The following is a 20,485-nucleotide window of genomic DNA, read 5'->3' on the forward strand; positions in this document are numbered from 1 at the left end:
CCACCTGGTCAGAGAGATAGACATCCCCGGAATTCAGGAAATGGCCCATTAGTCCTCCTGGAACTTCCTGTGCCAGAAGGGGGATAATATGAAATAAATATTAAAGAACTAAAATCCTGAAACAAAAAACAATAGAGTAGAAGTGAAGCTAGGAATTAATTCTAATTGACTGGGGTAAGGAGAGAGCAAATTGCAGGCATAAGGTGTCAGGGAGATAGGCATGGGATGAATTCATGGAATGGCTAATAGGTCAGGTTGGTTGGAACTTCCTGTGCCACTGGGAAACCAATTGAAAGACAAATTAAAGAGTTAAATTGGTAAGAGAGTAGCTGAAGTAGCAACAAGGTCAAATCGACATGTTCAATTCAGCAAACATTTAACGGACCAAAGAAGAGATGAGATATAAAAGCATTTTATAAACTGCGAAGCCTATCCAAAATGTAAAGGAGAATTGTACTGTCATTCATAACTACAGGCTCTTCTGCTAGGTCATCTCAGCATCAGCTTCCCCCTCCCCCCCCCCATTTTGGGGTGTGCCCAGCACTCAAATATTCAATTTACCAGACTTTTGTTACGCCTGTCCTATGTGCTGACACAGTGTTTATATAGTGGACAGAGATAAAAATGAAAGATGAAAAACAATCCAGGCCTTGATCTCAAGAATACAGCTAGATATGACTTGACAGCTTAGGGCAAAAGACTGATTAGCCTGCCAGCCAGTGATCAGGAGGGAGACGAGGAATTTAACAAATTAACCTTAAAGATTCTTCACCTTTTTGGTGTTAAGGACCATGTGGAGTGTGTGGCAAAAAGCCAATGGACCCTTGTCAAAACAAGGATTCTAAGTGCATGCAATCAAACATATAAGATTACAAAAGAAATTAATTCTACTGAAATACAGTGATAGGAAAAAAAAAAGATATATATTGATAGGGAAAGCAAGGTGGCTCAGTGGAGAGAGCCAAGCCTGGGTTCAAAAATGGCCTTAGACACTTCCTAGTGATGAATCTAGGCAAGTCACTTAATTCCATTTGCTAACCCTTACCCCTCTCCTGCCTTGGAACCAATACTTTGTTTAATTTTAAAAAGAAAAAAAAATGCAGTTACGAAGGGGTAGCTAATGGGTAAAACACTAAGACTAGAGATAGGAAGTCCTATGTTCAAATCTAACCTCAGACACTTCTTAGCTATATGACCCTGGGAAGTCATTTAACCTTGTTTGTCTAGTCCGGAATGCTTTTCTATCTTAGACTTGATTCTAAGATGTTTGGGTTTTTTTGTTTGTTTGGTTTTGTTTTTAAGAAGTTCTGAGACCTGAGGCTAAAAACTCTTTGTCCTAGAGAAGTAGGAGATTCTGGAAGACCTTGCTCTGTGTGTGTCTTATCATCTAAATCTCTGTTTTTTTAGGATTAGATTTTTTCCTGGTTTGGAAGGGAGGGCCCTGGACACCACTTCTGTGGGAGAAGTGCATAAATGCTTGTAAAATAGAGTAGAATCTCATTAGAACATGGATCATTATTATGTGGGCTTGGATAGGCTCCCCTTGTTTTAGAGTCTGACTAATGCAGGCATGGTTGGAGCCCTGGAGGGCATGTGACTATATCTATCTCTCTACCTATCTGTCTGTCTGTCTATCTGTCTGTCTGTCTATCTGTCTGTCTGTCTGTTTGTCTGTCTGTCCGTCCGTCTGTCCATCCATCCATCCATCCATGCATCTATCTACCTGTCTGTCTAGTTATCTGTCTGTCCGTCCGTCTGTCCGTCCATCCATCCATCCGTGCATCTATCTACCTATCTGTCTGTCTAGCTATCTTTCTGTCTTTCCAATAGAATTAGTTCCTGAGAAAAGGTACATTTATAGTTCAGTGTTAGTGAAAGGGAGACTGCTTTCATTGACAGTAACTTAGGTGGTTAGTAGAGTGTAAGCTCTTTGAGGGCAGGAACTTTTTTGTTTTTGTATATGAGCACCTCAGCCTATAGGTATTTAATGCATGTTTACTAGGTTGAACTGAGTAAAACACAATAGGATTTAAGTTTTAACTAAATTCGATTACTATTCCCAGTGCCTTATGGATCTATGAACAGCATGGAAATATTTACTGACTGAGGAACAGCAATATAGGGATTATTCCATTTAGCTTTTGAAAATTGAAGCTGGGCTAAAAACAAACACTTAACCTCATGGTTCTCAAAACTTGTTTTGCTCACAGCATAATCTGTGACATAATGAGGAATGCAGGCACACTGTTTAAGCTGTCAACACGCCTGGGTTCTGCCTGTGCTTCCCACGTTAGGGGAATTCTTTTTTTAAATCATTATTTATTTATTTATAAATCATTAATTATTTAATTAGTTCGTTACATTAAAGTTCCTAGGCATCTCCCTCCTTCCCCTCCCCACACTAGAGCAGGCATCATTTGACCAAAGGATTTATGTGCATATAAAACTAGGTCTTGCTTGTTTCTGTTTGTCAGTTCTTTCTTTGGAGATCGACACACGTAAATCATTCTTCAATTCTTCCATTGAAAAGATCAATTCAGTTCTTCAAGCAGTATTTCTTTTGCTCTATGAAATATTCTTTTGGTTCTGCTTATTTCACTCTTCATAAATTCATGTAAATGTTTCCATGTTATTGTTTTTCTAATTAACCTGCTTGGCAGCTAGGTAGTACAATGGATAGAGCTCCAGGCTTGATGATAGGAGGAACTGGGTTCAAATTTGGCCTCAGATACTTCCTAGCTCTGTGACCTTGGGCAAGTCACTTAACCCCAGGTGCCCAGCCCTTCCAGCTCTTCTACCTTAGAATTGATACTAAGAGAATAAGGATTTAAAAAATAAAATTAATTTAACCTGCTATTGTCATTGCTTATGGCACAGCAGTATTCTATCTATCCCATTACAATTGTAAGTTAGGAGAATCTTGACTTGAAAGCTTATATTGCTTCTGAGGAACTTATGACAAAAAATGCTCTCCACTTTTTTTTTAAACCTTTACCTCCTGTCTTAGAACCAAGGCTGTGTATTGGCTCCAAGGCAGAAGAGTGGTAAGGGCTAGGCAATGGAGGTTAAGTGACTTGCCCAGGGTCACACAACTAGGAAGTGTCTGAGGCCAGATTTGAACCCAGGATCTCCTGTTTCTAGACCCGGCTCTTAATCCACTGAACCACCCAGCTGCCCCCTGCTCTTTACTTCTAGAGAAAGACTTGTTGGAATCAGAATAGAAATCACAAGCATACGATTTTTCCCTTTAATTTATCTGGGTTTTGGTTTTATGTGATTATTCTCTTATAAAAATGAACAATATGGAAATATGCTTTGCATGATAATACATGGATAACCTAGATGGAAGTGCTTGCCAGCTCCAGAAGGAGGGAGAGAGACGACTTGGACCATATGACTTCAGAAAACTTCTGTGGAAATGTGTTATTACACATAATTGGTAAAATGAAAAATCTTCGTAACAGAAAGCTTAGATTGAAAAAAAAAATAGCTCTTTGTAGTGATATCTTGAATACTATCTTCTCCCCATCTGCAGAGCTCCCTTTCCTCCAGTAGGATGAGGCTTCTTGAAGGCAAGGATGATTTTGCTTTGTTTTGTCTTCATGTCTCCAGTACCATACCTAGTGGGGGCTTCATAAATGCATGAATGCTGTCGTCCAATCCTAGAGCCAGCATCACTTCTTTCCTAGCCAGGGGCTTGGGGGCCAGAGCGGGTGGGGAGGTGGGACAATGACCTAGGTTTCTGGGTTCTGTTCCCTTAGAGTAGAAACAGCAGTTGAGCAGAGTGCTCTGGGGATGAAGGCGTTGTGATGATCTCTGGTCCTCTGACCCTCTGGTACAGTCTTCTTGCTGAAAGTCTTTTAAAGACACTTTTCCATCTAGAGTGTCTATGCGAAATATGACTGAAGAAGTGGTGTGATGACTCTGTGTGTGTGTGTGTAGCCGTGTCCCAAACCTATCAGTCCATCAATAGGCATTTGTTAAGCATTTGATGCTATATTCCAGGCACTGGGCAAAGCACCGGAGATAAGAAAAGCAGAAGTAGTTCTGCCCTTCAGGGAACTTACTGTGGAGAGAACAACTCCTCAACTGGTACATAAAAGATAAAAAGAGATAGAAAGATAACTGGAGGGGCAGCCAAGTAGTACAGGGGATAGAGCACTACGCTTGGAGTTGGGAGGACCTGGGCTCAAATTTGACCTCAGTGGGCAAGTCACTTAGCCCCAAATGCTTAGCTTTTGGCACTTCTCTGTTTTAGAATTGATGCTAAGAGGGGAAGGAAGGAAGGAAGGAAGGAAGGAAGGAAGGAAGGAAGGAAGGAAGGAAGGAAGGAAGGAAGGAAGGAAGGAAGGAAGGAAGGAAGGAAGGAAGGAAGGAAGGAAGGAAGGAAGGAAGGAAGGGAGAGGGAGGGAGAGAGAGAGAAGAAGAAGGAGGAGGAGGAGGAGGAGGAGGAAGAGGAAGATAAGGAAAGAAAGAAAGAGAGAGAGAAATAAAGAAAGAGAGAAAGAAAGAGAGAGAAAGAGAGAAAGAAAGAAAGAGAGAGAGAAAGAAAGAGAGAGAGAGAGAAAGAAAGAAAGAAAGAAAGAAAGAGAGAGAGAGAGAAAGAGAGAAGAAAGAAAGAAAGAAAGAAAGAAAGAGAGAGAGAGAAGAAAGAAAGAAAGAAAGAAAGAAAGAAAGAAAGAAAGAGAGAAGAAAGAAAGAAAGAGAGAAGAAAGAGAGAGAAAGAGAGAGAGAAAGAAAGAAAGAGAGAAAGAAAGAGAGAAAGAAAGAAAGAAAGAAAGAGAGAAAGAAAGAGAGAAAGAAAGAAAGAAAGAGAGAAAGAAATAGAGAAAGAGAGAGAGAGAAAGAAAGAAAGAGAGAAAGAAAGAGAGAGAGAGAGAAAGAGAGAAAGAAAGAGAGAAAGAGAGAGAGAGAAAGAGAGAAAGAAAGAGAGAGAGAGAGAGAAAGAGAGAAAGAAAGAGAGAAAGAGAGAGAGAGAGAAAGAGAGAAAGAGAGAGAGAGAGAAAGAAAGAGAGAAAGAGAGAAAGAGAGAGAAAGAAAGAAAGAGAGAAAGAGAGAAAGAGAGAAAGAAGAGAGAAAGAAAGAAAGAAAGAAGGAAAGAAGGAAAGAAAGAAGGAAAGAAGGAAGGAAGAGAAAGCCTTAGAGGAGAGAGCTTTGACTACTAGAATCTAGTACCTGGGAAGAGTGGCTAGAAAAGCCTCCTGCAGAATTGGGAATTGAGCTAAGCCTTGAAGGAAACCATGGATGGGAAGGCAAGGAGGGAGACCATCCCAAACATGGTACCCAACCAGTTAAGGCCATGGAGGTGAGAAATGGAATGCTCTTTGCATGGAACATGGAATATTTTACCATGTCTAGGAGGTAAGAATTAGCTCTGAGCTCTTGATTTCTGTTTAGTTGAGGCATTTTTATTTCCTGCACAAGGAAGAAGTCAGGTTGCAGACACACTATGTGTCATAGCTAAACATCATCTGAGATGTGCATAGCAGATGGATTTCTAATATTTTGAAGATACCAGGGAAAAAATCAAATGAAAATAGTACAAAGGGAAGAGACTGATGAGAAAGTGTGATGCTAAAAGAGTCGGTAAAGCTCTGGGAAGTGATTGTTTTGAAATATTCTGAGAAAGTTAAAATATTAATGGATAATTGATTATAAGGTGAGCAGATGTGTTTCCATTTTGAGTGGTAACAAGGTTTCCCTTGGGGGAGAGGGGAAGTGTTAAATCACCATAGTCCCCCAGGTAGCACTATCCAGTGTTCCCACAATCCTTTGTTATAATGACAAACTCTCAGGAGCAGATCTAACCCAAGCCTAGAGGCTTGATCCTACCCTCCATCGAGTTGTTAGTGCAGAAGATAGGGGAGATGGCCCTCCAGCTCTACTGATGTGAGGGCATTGATTTTTGGCAATATCTCTGATGTGTCTGCTTGCTTGATTTGAAGAATCAAAAGATGGTACTATGGAGGATTTGGCCTCCAGAGGATGCCCTGGATATGATTCCCAACCATTTCTTCCTACCTGTATGTCCTTGGTCAGATTACTCCATGTCTCAGGTTCAAGTTGGACTAGAAAAACTATAATAATAGCTCTATTTTTATTAATACTGTGGAAATAGGTCTTGATCAATGACACATGTAAAACCCAATGGAATTGCTCATTGGCTATTGGAGGAGGGGAAGGGGAGAGAAAGAACATGAATCATGTAACCATGGAAAAATATTCTAAATTAATTAATTAAATGAATAAGTTTAAAAAAATAAATAATAGTTCTGTTTGTGGTTTGCCTCTTTTAAAAAAAAAGTGCCCTGGAGTAGTAGGTTCCATTTATTGGGGTTTCTGTGTGGTAGAGTTCTGGTGAATTAAATTTTTAAAGTTTGGAGATGGTTCTAGCCTTGCCAACTGGTGCCACAAAAAACAAAGTTAGACAAAACAATGAGATTAATTCAGATGGAACAAAGAGGTTACCTGGGCAGCCAAAATTCAGACTTAGTCTAAAGGCTTAAAAAGCAAGAGATGAGATGGAATTTACCCAGTTGAAAACTTTCTCTTCCTCTTTTCCTTCCTCCCCTCCTCTCTTCCTATTGACCCATTTCTCTCCCTCTCCTCTCTGCCAAAAGAGAGAAAGGGTCATCTCCCTTGAACTCCACAAGCAGTTCCTTTTGATTGGCATGGCTCGCCATTCCCCAGCAGTGAGAGAACAGAGGTCTCGAAGGGCAAGCCTTGAATAAAGTGCTATTTGTAACTAGTTGGGCACAGTTCCTTCTGATCTGGACCCAAAGGAAACATTTGTTATTGTAGAGGTAGTGGGAAGGATAACTAGTTTCAGCAGGCAAAAAAAAAATTCTTCCTGCCACCTGCATTAAGATTTCCCAGAGGCTTCAAGACACGAGGTGATCCGTGCCCAGTAGAAAGTGATTAAGGCCTCCCAGGGATTTGATTTTTCTACAATTCAAAGAACACCGATTTGGGAGACCAGGGATCTGGGTTCCCATCCCAGCCTACTGTCTGTGCCACCTTAGGTAAGTCCCTTTAGTTTTTGTTATTGTTTTCTCTCTTTTTCCCCCCTTCGTTTTTTTAGCCTCAGTTTGTGAGGGGATTGTACTAGATGGCCTCTAAGGCTTTTTCCATCTCCAAATCCATGACTCTACCAATATTAGGAATCAGAATCCCAAACAACCCAACAAGCTTTTATTAAGCATATACTAGGGAGCGGGTACTGGCGATCCCAAAGCAAAAGTAAAAATCCATCCTGCCCTCCTTGAGGAGCTTCCATTTTTAATTCCATTCAATTCTCTCTCTCTCTCTTTTTTAATGATCAGGCATGTTTTTCTCCCTCCCACTTGCCCCTCCGCCTCTCCAAAAGACTTTTTCCTGGAATCCTTGTGGATCATTGTGCTGGTTGAGTCCTTAAGTCTTTTAGAATTTTGTTGGGGTTTTTTCCTTCGTGATATCAGTTTTCTAGTCATTTTCTGAAGGTGCAGACGATATATACATGTATGTAATATATACTGGCCAACCTTGGGGGGGGGCACTATGGTTGGTAAGGCTGGGAAGGGTCTTGGGCAGAAGGTGGGATTTGGACTGATTCTGAATGAAACCAGAGATGCAAAGGTGAAGAGGGAGCCATGACAGCCCTACTGCAAAGGGAGGGAATTTGGAATGAAGAAAAGCAAAAGGGTCAGTTTGAATGGACTGTAGAGTTTATAGGTGCATGGAGGGGAATGATGTATAATGAGGCTGGAAATGGGATGTGGGGGCTCCTTAAAAAGCACTTTGTGGGGGTAGCTAGGTAGAGCCTGGCCTGGAGATAAGAGGTCCTGGGTTCAAATCTGGCCTCAGACACTTCCTAGCTGTGTAACCCTGGGCAAGTCACTTAATCCCCATTGCCTAGCCCTTACCACTCTTCTGCCTTGGATCCAATACCCAGTATTGACTCTAAGATGGAAGGTGAGGATTAAAAAAAAAAATAGAAATAGAGAACATTCTTTGAGTAAGTCATTTAATCCCTGTTGCCTAATCCTTACCACTTTTCTAACTTGGAACCAATACTTGTATCAGTTCTCAGACAGATAGAAGGTTTTTGTTTTTTTTAAGTACTGTATGATAGAAATAGGTTTTGAGTGATAAAACATGTTTAATCCAGTGGAATTGCTGGTCAGCTGGGGTGGAGAAGGGGAAGGAGACAACCTGAATCATGTAAAAAATTTAAAAATATTTTTAATTTTTAAATTAAATTCAATCCATTTAAATGGACTTAAAATGTAAATTCAAAGTAAAAATCAATTAAAATTAGTCAAAATTAAATTTAATCATGGAAAAAATTTAGAAATATTTTTAAAATAAAGTACTAGATGAATAAAAATCTGGTCATTAATGTACTCTTTAGCTGTATGATCCTGGGGAAGTTACTTTGCCTCAGTTTCCTCATCTGTAAAATGCAGATGATCACAGGACCTACTTCCCAGGACAGTTGTGAGGATCAAATGAGATAAGAATTGTTAAGTGTAAATCTTATCCAGTCTATTATCATCATCATTATTGTATACAACAAAAAGACACGCCTGTATTATAAGTAAGAGCTCGTGGCACTGCATGCACAACGATTGAGTGCCTAGATTTGTCTAGTTACTAATAGTGTCCTTTCCCATTCTTCCACCTCCTGACACCAGTCCTCATAATGTGGCCCCACCTGTAAGACTAATGTGAGAATAAACCCAAGACAGTCCCCCCACCTCCACTTTGAGATGTAGAATCAGAATGTACTCCTTGGAAAGCCATGGATGGGAGTAATAGAAACCCACTGGCCATGTTCCAACAGCTCTGCTCCCATTGCCCTCACTTCCCTGCTCCCTGGCCCCATGTCTCCCCAAAACTGGGCGCCCATCCTTCCTGCCTTCTCCTCACTCATGTAGAGTTTATCATGGGATCTCTACGCTCAGCCTCATTCATTCGTGGGATAAAGATCTGGACCCTCGTCCTAGGAGCTGGCCTTGAGCCAGAGATGGGGGAGCTTTCATTTCTATTCACCATATATAGGCTCGCCTCTTACGCTTAGCACAGCGCCTGACACATAGTATGTGCCCAGTGGATGCTCGTTCCCTGCCTTCCGCTTTGAGACTCGGGCACTGGGTTTGACAGGACTGCTATTTTCAGATGGAGGGGAAGTGGTTGGTTTTCCTGCTAACTCTGACCCCTGCTCCAAAAATGAGACTTGATGAGCATCTTCTGGGAGAAGCTGTGAGCCAGCATGGCAGACGCGGGAGCTTCTCCTTTCCCTTTCCACTGCTTTTTCTTACTGCTAGCTCTCCTTTGTCCCCTTGTTTCATATTTTATGAAACAAAAAGAAAATCATAATATTCAAAAAGAAAAATGTTGTGAAACAAAAAGAAAATGATATTCATAAAGAAAACAATAAATAAAAAATTATATTTATAAATATAAATATATACAAAATTATAATATATATAAATAATAAAATAATTAAAAATAATAATAAAAATAAACCAAGGGCCAGAGACCTAGAGACAGGGGTCCTGGATTCAAATGTGGCCTCAAAACACTTTCTACTTATATGACCTTGGGCAAGTCACTTAACCCCCTTATCACTCTTCTGCCTTGGAACCAATAAATTCTAAGGTGGGAGATAAGGATTTAAATTTTTTTTAACAAAATAAAAAACTAAATTAAATTTTTAAAAATTAATAAAATAAAATAAAAATCAGTCAGGGATGTGTGTAGTTGAAGATTTTTCTGACCGACTCATGGTCATTTCCATGAACAAGAAGAATTGGACCCCACTGTAATTCAGCGATGCTCTCAGGAGCCTGGGAATACAGGGCTTTTTGATTGATTGATGGGGTTTTAAGACACAAATCATAAATCCCATCCAAAGCTTCTGATTGGGTGCTTAGCTCCTTTATCTTAAGTGCCTTCCTTCTCTGGCCCCTTTAGTCTCTGCTAGAATGACAGGAGGTCCTTTCTCCTCCTCATCTTGCCACCAGCCCTGCCATGGGGGATACCCTCCTCACATGCAGTGCCAGTCCTCTGCTTTAATAGGCTATGACTTACTTCCTCGCCCTGTGCCTCATGCCCCAGGGTGGCATTTGAACCTTGCCTGCCCTTTTGCCTTTGCCACTGAATGCATGGTCCCTAAGGGTTCCTGACAGTTCTGCCCAGGCACCAAATGGCCCTCCTCAAAGCTTGCCCTCTTGGTGAATCCTGGTTAGATTCGGGGGCTTTGGGGGTCTTGTTTCTGCTGACTAGAATGCCTAACATAATCAGGTTTGGGGAATTCCTTTCAGTCAACACATTTATTAGGCTGCAACTGTCTAACAGAGCCTGTGCTCAATACTGGGGTCATAAATAATGGCCAAGCCCCGGGAGAGACAAGAGGGGCATGTGAGTGTCTGTGCAGGGGTTTGTCTGTCTTGTTTTTCCAATGTAGGGATGACTTCTGGTGTCCCCAGAACTTTTCAAGGGTTTATTGGAGAGGGAAGGAGTTGGGGTTTGCTCTTAGCCCAAGTGCTCTTCTCTCCATGGTGAACTAGCTTTGTTTTTTAGTTGTTTTGCATGCATTTATGTTCATTGTAGGAATGTTTCTATAAACAAGCTTTCACTATAAATTAGCTAGAACTTTAAAATCTGTGGACACCGTGTAAAATTTGGAATGTATCCTATGTAAAACGTGTGAATGCTTTAGGTGGTGGCGTTACATTAAAAAAAAAGTCACCATCCAGAATCGAAGGTAGCGGAAGGGCGGACGTGGGAATACAGTCTTTGGAGCTAAATAGGATATTTAAGTTGCTGTCTACATGATGGCCTGCATTAACATGTATATAATTTAGAAAGGGGGAAGAAAAGTAATACAGTGGGGAAAGAGTACATAGAAAATTATTGGATTTATTGATGACGGGAAGGAGAGTGGGAAAGGGTGGAATCTAAAAGGTTTTACCCACTAAATCAATACCCTCTAGCTCCCACTAAACTAAAAGCCAAGTTCCTAAAGGCAAGTCCAACAAGGAATCAAAATCCCACCGATGGCCTCATCAAAGTAGGAAGGTCAGCTCTCCAGTCGCTGTCCAGCAGAAGACTGAAGATAACAAAAGCCCAGAAGCTTGATGGATGGGTTTCAAGACGTCTCAGCCACACACCTTTTCTCCTTCACCTCCCAGGTTCAGAGTGACAGTTGGGGAACTGTTCTAGGAGTTCTGACTCAACCAGGCTCCAGAAGATTCTGGTCTCAAGCCCCTGTCAATCATCTCTTGCAACCTTTACTTCCCATTGCTACCCCTGACATAATGAAAGTAGATTTCCTTGCACAGTATAGGAGATATACTAATACCTTCAGAAATAAGAGGATAGCACGGCATGATTTGATCCCTGGACTTTTTCAGTGGTGCTTCAGAGTTTGAGTCAGAAGACTTGAGTTCAAATCCTCCCTCATACAGTGACTACAAACTACATCACCCTTGACAAATCTCTTGATCTTCTTGTGCCTCTGTTTCTTCACCTGTAAAATTAAAAAATAGTATCTATCACTCTAACGTCATATGAAAATGTCAGCTTTTATCCTATTGAAAGGCAGGCAAGGGAACATGATGGCTAGAGAGCTGGCTTTGAAGCTAGGAAGACCTACGTTTAAATCCTGCCTCTGCCATGTACTGACCAGGTAACACAGGGCAAATCTCAGTGCTCTGCGCAGTTGTCTATGACTGTGAATTGCAGAAAAGATCCCCAAATGCCCTGGCAGAAGGAGTTCCCTTACCAATGAACCCCAGTTCTCCTTCTTCCCTATCTCTTCTATTACATGGGAAACAGAGAGGTTAAGGTAGCTTAGCCCTGCCTCCAAGAGCCATTATTCATGCCGTCTTTTTCCTGGTGGTTTTATTATTGTAAGCATTTGTTACTCAGAAGGGATCTTACAGAACAAGTTCTTCAGGATAAGGTAGAACGGGCTGCTAGCCCACTCCTCTGGCTGGGGGCAAATGGAAAGCATGCCCAGTCAGGAGTCAGCTGCCACGGGGAGTTTCACAGCAGTGGGGCCAGTCCAGCTTTTAAAGCCGAGCACCGTCTCCTACCTAACAGGATGTTCTCAGGTTTCCGTAATATCTTGGCCGGCAAGGGATACGTGTGGAGTTAAAGCTATTACGGAGAACCAACCATCCCATACGTGCTGTTTGTCAGCCTTCTCTCGGGCTCTGTCCAGTTCGGCCAAGAAGAAGCACTGACTTCCCCAGGGCTCTTCTCTCTCTCTCTCTCTCTCTCTCTCTCTCTTTTTGTTTTAAACTCTTACCCTCCCTCTGAGAATGAATGCCGTGCATCACTCCCAAGACAGACAAGCAGTAAGGGCTGGGCAATGGGGGTTAAGTGATTTGCCCAGGGTCACAGCTAGGAAGTGTCCGGGGTCAGATTTTACCAGAACTCCTAAAAGGATTTGTCTTGTCGGAAGTACTTTGAGAAAAATCCAGTTTGATTCAATACGGTTTAACAAGCATTTATTAAAGGATCAAAAGAGGCGATATTTGTAGTAGTGGTCTACATCAGTGGTGATTTCCCTCCTCTTCCCTTCATTCTTCCTATGAGCAAACTGTATTGTGCAAAATGCCAGGGAGAGAAGGAAAAACAATGAAAACCAGTCACTGCCCTGGAGGAGCTTCCATTCCACAGGGATACAGTTTGTCAGCACATCAGGAAACAAAAGGAAGGGGGGGTAAGCACTCACTGGGCTTGACCAAGAACTTTCTATGGGAGGTGACCCTTGAGGAAATGAGAGATGAAGTGGAGAGGAGAATAAATGTCAGCTGTGATCTATAAAGACCGAAAACTAGGAGAAGGAATGCTCTTTGGGGGGGGCTGGCTAGTCAGTTTGGTAGAATAGAGACTATGTGAAGGAAAAAGGAGCATGGAGCAAGACTATGAAGGGCTATAAATGCCAAGATGGCGGCAGCTAGGGAGCTCAGTGGATTGAGCGCCAAGCTTAGAGACCAGAGGTCCAGAATTCAAATGTGGCCTCAGACACTTCCTAGTTGGATGATCCTGGACAAGTCAAGAATTAACCCTCATTGAATAGAAACACAGAAGAAAAACAACTGCTTGATCACATGGGTTGATGGGGATATGATTGGGAATAGAGACTAAATGATCACCCCAGTGCAAATATCAATAATATGGAAATGGGTCTTGATTGATGACACATGTAAAACCCAGTGGAACTGCACATCAGCTATGGGGGGTGGGGGGAGGAGGAGGGGAGGGAAAGAACATGAATCTTGTAACCATGGAAAAAATACTAAATTAACTAATTAAATAAAATTAAAAAAAAAAAAAGAATTAACTCTTATTGCCTAGCCCTAACTGTATTTCTGCCTTGGAAACAATACACAGTATTGATTCTAAGATGGAAGGCTTTGGAAAAAAAGGGCTACAAATAGTAGGTCAGAAGAAGGATGCTGAGGGACCTGGAGTAAAGTAGTAATTTTGTAGTGGTTTTACTTCCCTCTGCGGAACCCCAGTTTATCCTCTCCCTATCTGCAGAACATTCTGCTTTCTTCAGCAATGTTCTCAGCCCATCAGCTGTAAAATTGTTACTTTGTGGTTGACAGTTATCTCACACATGTTCTCACCCAGTTTCCCAAAAGCCATGGGATGGAGGAGTCAGTTGGGTTTCCCACAATCAAGATGTATCAAAAATACTTGGTATGCCTTGGAGGAAGCGTACGAGATAAAAGAGATACTCATTGTTACACTGTCCCATCTGAGAGTTCTAGCTTTCTGGGAGTCTGCACACAGTCAGTGAGAAAGAGTAGCCACAGCCACACGCCTCCTGTGTCACAGGCAAACAGCAAGTGACAGAGCAGGTGCCTAGAAGACTCCGAGTCTAAATTTGCCCAGAGTCCCCGAGCTGATCGGAAGAAGCGAGCGAGCACCACAGCTGAACGCCAAGTTTTCCATTCCTAGGTCCACTCTTCCCGCGGCAGATCCACTGCTTTTGCAGAGGATAAAAGGTTGGTTTCTCTTCGGATCTAGTTAAAGGTTTCAGGGAAGCTTTAGTTAGATGCAATTTCATTTTTGTTTATTTTTCATTCTGGTAAATAAATGACGACAGGCAGTGTGGTACTGTAGATTGCGAGGCGGTCTAAGAGGCTCCTGGGAAGACTTGGGTTCAAGTTGTACCTTTGTTACTCTCTAGCTATAACTATTTATCTCCTCCGTGGCTCAGAAGTTTTTCTGAAGCTCTTAATTGGCAGGATAATGTAGATATGCATTGGTAGAGGGAGTCTTCTCACCCAAAATCTCTGACCCCAGGGGAATCATAAGTCTGAGCCAAAAAGTAAATGATGGGAAAATCTTATCAACAATTATGGGGCAGCTAGATGGCTCTGTGGATAGATAACCAGGAAGTCCAGGTCTAGGATACTTCCTAGCTGTGTGACCCTGGACAAGTCACTAGACCCCCATTGCCTAGCCTTTACCTCTCTTCTACCTTGGAGCTAATCCCTAGTATTGATTGTAAGACAGAATGTAAGGAGGGGGGGGGTTTGGGCTATATTTTGTTTATTCTAGCTTAAAAACTCAGTGTATAAATCTATATAGAGATAAAAGATGAGTAGTTTTCAGAGAATTGCTCAAGGACAATATATTTGCCAGTTAACAGGAAATTTAAAGGAATTCTTTGGTCCCCCTATTAAAAAAAAAAACCGAAAACTATTGTACCCCTGTAAAGAAGAAAAAAGAACTATGGTCTTTTTTTTTTAATCAATGACTATAATTGAAAAAAAAAAAACAATTTAAACCCTGTCTTTCTGGCTTAGCATCAATACTGAGTATCAGTTCCAAGGCAGAATGGTAAGGGCTAGGACTTGCCCGGAGTCACACAATTAGAAAGTGGCTAAGCCAATTTTGAACCCAGGCCCACCCACCTCCAGGTCTGGCTCTCTTCTCTGTTGAGCTATCTTGCTACCCTTTGACAACTTCTCTTTAAAGGCTTCCAAACAAGTTCTGTAAAGGGAATACTTAAATGTCTGTCTGGGGAAATTTAATCCCACAATGAAAAATCTTTTCTGGGACTGCCTAGATTCAGACAGCAACTAGAAGTAAAATTTACCCACCTTGCTTCACCATGTATGGCAGATAACGGGTCTGTCTAAGCCCCGGAGTAGAATGAAAAGGAATTCCTGGTGGAGGGTTTTTGGTTTTTGTAGAGGAACAAGGGGTTATGTTGGACAGGTGAAGGAGGGCGCAGTGGGCACAGGGGCTCAGATCGGAGTCTGGACTTTGTCCTGTAGACATCTGGGGGGGAGTGAGGGAGAGAATTCTGCTGGGCCAGCCTTTGGATTCTTTGCTATGCTTCGTACGATTGAGAATGGCAGGGAAGTGCCGATGAATTCATTTCTTTTTTCTTTTTAGTTAAACTAAACAAATGCCAGTACAGAAATGATGATCTTACTTTGTATTTCAGAAGCCCTTTTCATTTGAGGATTTCACACAGCTACTTTATAAACAGTGAGTTCCTAAACCTCATTTATTTTCTTATAAATACGCAGATGGTCTCTTTTTTTCTCCTTGTAAGTTAGCAGTAGGACAGTATCTTTTACAAGCAGAGAAATTAAGGGAAAGAGAAATGACATAAGATTGACCACAGCCAGTCCCAGAACCCCACCCCACCCCCACCCCCCCAGTCAAAGTTTTAATTGAGAATAGAGATGCAAAGGTCCTCACAGGCTATCTAGTCTAGTCTAGAAGATCTGACTTGAAATCTGACCTCAAACACCTACTAGCTTTATGACCCTGGGCAAGTCACTTAACTTCTGTCTGCCTCTGTTTCTTCCATTTGTAAAATGGGGAATAATAGCACTCATTTCCCAGGGTTGTTGGGAGACTCAAATGAAATGATAATTGTAAAAGATATTGGACATCATGCCTGGAGCATAGTAGGCTCTATATAAATGCTAACTGTTATTATTTTATAAATAAGGAAACTGAGGCTCACAGAGGTTAAATGACTAGTTCAAAGTCACCTGGGTCACTTGGCAGAGAGGGGATTTGACTCCAGGTCCTCGGACTCCATCATTTGTACTTCCCCCCTCGCCATGGCATCTTACAGAAAGGATTCTCTTAAAATATCCCCCTTTCCATTGAGCTAATGGACAACAGAAAGCACCTTGCTTTCCCAGGTAGGTACAGGTGTGTTTACCATAGAGGTGTCTAAGATTTATGGTGCTTCTGCCCACATACAAACAAGTCCTGCAGTAATTCTGAGTCTTAGATTTAAGCTTCCACAGTGAAGAAACTGGGTCAGTTCCTGCACTGGACAAAGGCCTTGAAATGTATGTTTTGCACCAGGGCATGATTTATTTTCAAGAAAGAATGTGTTTGCACAAAGCTCTCTGCCATTGCGACCTGCAGAGTTTCTCAAGAGGAGTCAAAGGTGGCATTTTGGCATGCCCACCGTCCCTCTCTTTTTCCTCATTTTTTTGGTCTTTGTTTTGTCACTGTGATTTTTTTTATTCATTATCATTATCAAGAGATTGCTTTATCCCCAGGAAATATCGAGTATTTTTCCTGATTCCTTGACTCTTCCCTTCTTTTAGGATCAGCATCAGTCAACAACTATTTAGAAGGTAGAATCTACTCTGTGCCAGAGACTCTGCTAAGCAGAGGAAATAAAGAGGTGGAAAGGGTGGAGGGAGGGCATATGGAGCACCAATGGAACACCAGTCCCCAATCTCAAGCCCCCAATCTAATGGAGGCAGGGGAAGGCAGCTAGGTGGCTCAATGGATGGAGAGCCAGACCTAGAGATGGGAGGTCCTAGATTCAAATCTAGCTCTATGACCCTGGGAAAGGCACTTAACCACCCTTGCCTAGCCCTTACCGCTCTTCTGCCTTGGAACAAATACTTAGTATTGATTCCAAGATGGAAGTTACGGGTTTAAAAAAAAATAAATCTAATGGAGAAAACACTATGCAGACATCACCAAAAAAAAAAAGATATATACAGGATCAATTAGAGGTAATGGGGAAAGGACTAGCAGTAAGGGGAGATGGAGGAAGGCTTTTTGAAGAAAGTGGGATTTTAGCTGGGATCTGAAGGAAGCTAGAGTCTGACTGGAGGCTCTGCTACATACCTGTGTGACCTTGGACAAGTCACTTATTTTTTCTAGGTCTCGTTTTCCTATCTGGAAAATTAAATGGATTGAACTTGATTACGTCTGAGATCCTTTCCACCTCTAAAATCCTATAATTCAATTTGTTCACTTTCTGAAGCATGTGATCAAGTACAAGGGAATAAATCAGTTCAAGTTACAGCCTCCTCCTCAGCCTCCTTTCAGTTCCATAATGGTCATCTGTATTTATCTCTTAAAAACCATTTCGATGGGGTCACTCTCCTAAAGCAGCCATAAGCCCTCAACTGGGATTCCTTACACAGACACATAGACAGACAGACAGACAGACAGACAGACAGACAGACAGACAGACACACACACACACACACACACACACACACACACACACACACATGCGCTTTGCTGCCTGGTAGGTGTGAGGTTGTGGAAGTGTTTGTAGAATAACTCAGACCTCAGAAACCTGGGCTTTCTCTTTCATCTGAGGAGACTAAGACCCTTGCCTCCCAGACGGAAGATTCCTGGACAAGACTCGATATTTTAAGGGAGAAAATGATAAGCTCGTTGGTCTTGAGCTGGAAAGGGGCCTTAGAGGCCGTCTGGTCCAATCCCTCTCCCTTTACCGATGAAGAACTGGGGCCCAGACAAGTAGAGAGACTTGCCTGTAGACACAGAGTTCAGTAAACCACCATACCAGGATTTGTATACAAATCTTTTCATGCCTATATCCCAGGGTTCTTTCCAGGATGCCATGCTCTTAATATGAAATAACCTTGCCTAGGACAAAGGGTAGGAAGTGGGAACTTGGGATTTGGGAGGAGAAGGGGAAGACAGGTTAAACTTAAGCCTGGGCCCTTTTTTCTTTTCTTTTTAAACCCTTACCCTATGCCTTAGAATCAACACTGTGTATTGGTTCCAAGACAGAATAGTGGTAAGGGCTAGGCAATGGGGGTCAAGTGACTTGCCCAGGGTCACACAGCTAGGAAGTGCCCATCTAGTTTCCCCATTCCTTTTTTTCTTAAAAACATTGTTTTGAGCTATGTAAGCATTTAGGAATATAGAGCTAGAAAGGATCTTGGAAGGTCACATAGATCAGTAGGGTCAAACTCAGCTAGAAAATGGGCCATGAAACAAATATAATTGCATTTTTTTAACATTATTTTATTTGGTCATTTCCAAACGTTATTCATTGGAGACAAAGATCATTTTCTTTTCCTCCCCCCCTCCCACCACCCCTCCCATTGGTGATGCATAATTCCACTGAGTATCACATGTGTCCTCAATCTGAACTCATTTCCATGTTGTTGGTATTTAGGGTGTTCATTTAGAGTCGCTCCTCTGTCATATCCCCTCCACCCCTGTAGTCAAGCAGTTGCTTTTCCTCGGTGTTTTTACTCCCACAGTTTGTCCTCTGCTTGTGGATAGTGTTTTTTAGATCCCTCCAGGTTGTTCAGGGACATTACACCGCCACTAATGAAGAAGTCCATTATGTTCGATTGTACCACAGTGTATTAGTCTCTGTGTACAATGTTCTCCTGGTTCTGCTCCTCTCACTCTGCATCACTTCCTGGAGGTCGTTCCAGTCTCCATGGAATTCCTCCACTTTATTATTCCTTTGAGCACAATAGGATTCCATCACCATCATCATAATTGCATTTTAATCTGGTTCAGGCAGCTCAGATCAACCCCCTCATTTTACAGACACGGACAGAAGACTGTATACATGTCAGAACCCAGATTCTAAGCCAGATTTTTATGGCAGTTGAGGGTTTGCAAAGTACCGTGTAACTCATTAACTCTGAGAGGTATTAGTATCTCTATCTTATATATGAGGAAATGGCACCGAGTGGCCAAGTGATTTGTCCATGGTCACACAGATATCAGTCATCAGAGGTAGAGTTCAAACTTGAGTCAACTCTCATATTCTTCCCATGGCTCCATTGGCAGAATGTTAACAAGTGGGCATACCGTACGTCTCCAGAGTAGGCATGGTTTCTTCCTTTTTATTTGTATATTCACCATCTCATACCTAGTAGTTCCTTAATAAATATTCATTGACTCATTTAAGTCTATTGGTTTTGTATCAGAGACTTAGTGGCTAGAGATTGTGTTGTACAATGGCAAGAAAGCTGGCCTCAGTATCAGCTTGTCCTGAGTTTGTCTTACTTGTGATACATACTGATGTGGTTAATACTAACCAAGTCTAGGAGCAGCTGGGTAGCTCAGTGGAGTCAGAGTCAGGCCTAGAGATGGTAAGTCCTGTGTTCAAATCTGACCTCAGACATTTCCCATCTGTGTGACCCTGGGCAAGTCACTTAACCCCCATTGCCTAACCCTTACTCCTCTTCTGCCTTACAACCAATACCCAGTATTGATTCTAAGACAGAAGGTAAGGGTTTTAAAAAAATACTGACCAAGTGCCCTTCTAATGTTAGGCCACTGAACTAGACAACTTCCTAAGACTCTAAATTGGAGGAAAGGTGCCAGTGTGCATTAGTAGAGAATTTCCTCTCTGGGAGCCCCTATCCTAATGAGATTGGTCAGAAAACTTGAACATCCTAGTTGCTCTGACTTAAATCTTAACCTACTCCATCAAGAAAAAAAATGAGAGGTTGTTGTTGTTTTAAACAAGCTAAAGAGGGCGGAGAGGCAGAGGAGGAAACCAGATGTGCCAGATGTAATTTAATCTTATTTGAAACCTTTTTGGTTATATTTAATTTTGAGCTAGAACTCTGAATCTGAATGAAAACCTAAAAATTTTTTAGCTTTCTCCCAAATTTAAAATATTTCAAAAACATTACTATTATGATCAAGGAGGAGGTATAAGGCTGGGGTTGGGGGAGAGCCCTAAAGGAGGTCAGAAATCTGGGTTCTATTCATGGAGCTACCACCCAATAGTTATGTAACTTGGGGCTAAGTACTTAACTTCTCTCTCAGTCTCAGCTTCCTCATAACTTGAGATGAGGTCAGTGATATTAGCCGACCTCCTATAAGTAGATTGAAATGACACCCTGGATGTGAGAGCATTTTACTGGTTGTTGCTGCCACCCAGACGCTTTGTATTATTCTACTTGCCCACCATTTAAAAGATTCTCCAAGTAACATCAGAAAGCCTGGAACAGTAAGCCCCTGTTAGGCCTCTCCTGGAAGGCCTTTCCCTGCAAACAGCATATTTATTCATCGAGCCTGCCAAACAACTCTTATCTACCATTGTGCCTGATCTCTCTGGTAAGGAAAGGCCCTTACATTGTGCTGTCATCTAAGTTGCATGGGAGCCAGGTTCTCTTAACCTCCATATCTAAATAAATTCCCCTAACCTGGACAATTGAAAGAAAAGAAAGACCTAGACAATTTGGAGCCT

General features: G+C 41.9%; 1 protein-coding gene across 2 annotated transcripts in view; it reads left to right on the forward strand.

The window, feature by feature from the left end:
- The window catches only part of SIAH2 (siah E3 ubiquitin protein ligase 2), a 42,380-nt gene that overhangs the window by 11,975 nt on the left and 9,920 nt on the right, over nucleotides 1-20,485 (forward strand). Inside the window, exons 1-2 of one of the 2 annotated variants that reach the window (XR_471913.3) lie at nucleotides 9,484-14,006; nucleotides 15,461-15,504. The exons of the other annotated variant lie outside the window; for it this stretch is intronic. The gene's annotated coding sequence lies outside the window, so the exon portion shown is untranslated. Of the gene's footprint in view, nucleotides 1-9,483; nucleotides 14,007-15,460; nucleotides 15,505-20,485 lie in introns of those variants that run through there. 2 annotated transcript variants of the gene reach the window in all.

This window comes from Monodelphis domestica, chromosome 8 (genome assembly GCF_027887165.1).
Source record: "Monodelphis domestica isolate mMonDom1 chromosome 8, mMonDom1.pri, whole genome shotgun sequence".
Lineage (NCBI taxonomy): Eukaryota > Metazoa > Chordata > Mammalia > Didelphimorphia > Didelphidae > Monodelphis > Monodelphis domestica.